This window comes from Heptranchias perlo, chromosome 20 (assembly GCF_035084215.1).
Source record: "Heptranchias perlo isolate sHepPer1 chromosome 20, sHepPer1.hap1, whole genome shotgun sequence".
NCBI lineage: Eukaryota > Metazoa > Chordata > Chondrichthyes > Hexanchiformes > Hexanchidae > Heptranchias > Heptranchias perlo.
The window spans coordinates 26,644,397-26,647,579 of record NC_090344.1 but is presented as its reverse complement, the minus strand read 5'-3'; the positions used below and the strand labels follow the sequence as shown (position 1 = coordinate 26,647,579).

Sequence of the window (3,183 nt, the reverse complement as noted above, 5' to 3'; positions counted from 1 at the left end):
ATATCGTCCCCTGCACGTTTGACAAACGCAAAGCGGCTTCAATCACGGTTTTGCTGACACAACTCGTTCAAAGATACTGTCGGTAATTGGTGGGTCTTTCAAGTCATGACACGAACGTAACGGTTCGCACTGCCGTTTTCCCCAAGACACTTCAGATTCATGTGGAATGATTTCGCTTTGGGGGTTAAAACCATTCCCTCTTCACAAATCCGCGTTTGACCCCGTGTCTTTTAATATTTTTGATAAGCGATACCAATTCGGTTTGCCCCGTAGTGTACAATACTTTTTAAATATTACAGATAAGCGGAGCACTTGAGATGTCACAGCTGTGACTTTGACTTTTCTCCCTCTCCTCTCGATCTCACCGGCAACTGTCACGAACCACAATCTTCTGTCACACTTCTCCATCAGAAAGTTCCGAGCCTCGGTTTTCAAATGAAATAACGCCCATCTCTTCAATCAACGACAGCCCAGAGAGAGTTTCCCAGTTTCGTCTCACACTTTCCCCAAATCCTCCTTAAAGTACCATCAAAAATTGTCCCTAAGTTAATAATAATATAATTAAAAGTTCTTATCTTCTGGGGTTTTGTTTCAGATTCCACGGCTTTTAAAGGCCACTGCGGATATTTATCGAAGTGCATCTTGATTGGAGGCTTCTTGGAGAAATCGGAGAAAGATCTCGAAGCTCTTGTAGCGCAAGCGGTCAGCGTGCGGCACTTTTATCAGCTTCAGAAATGCCCAGGTTGTGAGTTTCAGCCTCACCGAGAACAGTCGAACATTTTACTCCGAACATTTTGACCGGAGTTCAAGGTACAACTGGTCTGTTCCGTCACGCATCTGCTTCTTAGTGTTCCCATGTGGGCACTTGGGTTCCTCTGGCCTACCGTCTTACAACAGTAGGTGCGAGTTTACTTGTTTACAGGGGGAGAGGGGGCTATTCGCGATTAGCGTCAGCTGATATGGCAAAGGCGCCGGTACGAAATCTTTAAATCTGAAGAACCAAACACACAATTCTTCTTTTCGTTAAGCGGATATTCATCGGGTGGAAGTTTCGTGTGGGGAAAATTTGGAAGGGAAATCTGCTGCCTGGTGTCACTGTGTAACGGGTGAAATTATTAAGCTTCCAGATGTTAATACATGAAAGGTCGAGAGGCCTTTTCCAACTCCCGTGTGGGACAAGTTTTGCTTTTGAGCCACTGGATAAAGTGTTATTTTAATTGGTGCTAACGAATGAGAAGACATTTGGCACAAACAAGAAGAATTGTAAACTCAAGAGTTCACTGTCCATGTTTCTTACATCATGTTCAACAGAAACAAGGATTCTCCTCAACACGTTACTGAGAATTTTATAAAAGGGATCTTCAACTCAGTTCGACGTTCACGAAGGATAATTCAGAGTCCTACCATAAATTTGTACAATGGATCTTTTTCGTATATTGAGCCTGGGTCGCTCAGTCGGTAGACTCTGAGATTTCTATAAGCGGCTCGTGATTTGAGTGTGCAGAAATCAAATCCTTGTTCAGGCAATAAACTTTGAAACAGCTGGCAAGTATCTATGTTTGCGGGACAAATGATGCCTGCGATGTGTTGTCAAAGCTTCGGTGGTATATTGTTTCCCAGGGATCGGCAGTATTGCGCTGTCTGAGGCGGGATTTGCGGCCTTCCGCCAGCAACCTGTGATTGGAGGGAGCGGGGCCGGACAGGCGGCCTGAATGTCGTTGCTGTCGTGGCCGCACTCAATCAGGGAGCTGGGGAACATCGAACTTCGAAAAACGGATGTGTTTGTTGCCGCGGTTGCCATGCTGTTTAGAACTATAGTTATGAACCGATGCAGCTCTTCAGGGTCCTTGAAAAATCTCTCACAAATCAACAAAAACCAGTCGCAATGAGTAGCTTTGAGAGGAGATTTCTGCACAGGCAGGGCAGGAAACTGAAGTGAGGGAGATATATTTTCGGTATCTGTGTAATGTTTGAGTGTGTGCAGAACTGGACAGAGAAAGGAAAATATACCGGTTCTGTATTTTATTCATATTTCAATACAGAGTGAAATATTGCGTGTTTTATATTTATTGATTTTTAGTGGATGACGTTTTGAAAATGTTTCCGCGCGGTTTCGAACCGGGGACCTTTCGCGTGTGAGGCGAACGTGATAGCCACTACACTACGGAAACTCTGCTGTGCAAACGGTTATACGAAATGCTCGGAAGATAGTTGCCGTCTTCAAATGTTCTCAGTGCTGGGAGACGGGGCCGGGTCCCATTCAGGGGATTAAGTTTTACAAAATAGTTTGTTGTATTAATTTCGCAAAGCTCATTAAACTCAGTAAAAAGACGAATAGTTGTTCAAATCGCCATTGATCAACCAATAACTTTCTGTTTCAGACTGACGGAAATCCAGCATGTTTTTCATTCATTCATTCACCAGGCTGAATATGGAAAGTTCAGAGGGGAAGTGAAAAAGGAAATGACGGGCAAAGAGAGAGTGTGAGAATAAACTGGCGGCCAACATAAACTGGCATGTAAACATTAAACGGGCAGTAGGAGCCGTACTCTGATAAGGGACCATAAAGGAGAGCTATTCATGGAGGCAGAGAGGATGACAGAGATATTATATGAATACATTGTATACGTCTTTACCAAGGAAGAAGATGTTGCCAGAGTCTCGGTAAAGGTAAATACAGTTGAGATCCTGAATGGGCTAAACATTGATAAAGAAGAGGTACTCGGAAGGCTCGCTGTACTTAAAGTAGATAAGTCAACCGGTCCGGATGGGATGCATCGTCGGCTGCTGAGGGAAGGAAGGGTGGAAATAGCAGGAGGTACTGACCATAATCTTACAAACATCCACAGATACGGGGGTGGTGCTGGAGGACTGGAGAATTGCAAACGTTACATCCTTGTTCAAAAAAGGTTGTAAAGATAAAGCCAGCATCTATATGCCAGTCAGTTTAACCTCAATGGTGGGGGAACTTTTAGAAACGATAATCCGGGACAGAATTAACAGACGCTTGGACGACTGTGGATTGATTAGGGAAAGCCGGCATGGGTTTGTTGAAGGCAAATCGTGTTTAACTAACATGATAGAGTTTTTTGTTGAGTTAACAGAGAGGGGAGATGAAGGCAACGCAGTTGATGTGGTGCATATGGACTTTCAAAAGGTGTTTGATAAAGTGCCGCACGGTAG

General features: G+C 44.1%; 1 non-coding gene across 1 annotated transcript; it reads right to left on the bottom strand.

The window, feature by feature from the left end:
- Nucleotides 1-2,098: 2,098 nt before the first annotated feature.
- trnav-cac (transfer RNA valine (anticodon CAC)) lies at nt 2,099-2,171 on the bottom strand. The gene has a single exon. It is a non-coding gene; the product is annotated as a tRNA-Val (tRNA).
- Between the last annotated feature and the right edge of the window lie 1,012 nt (nt 2,172-3,183).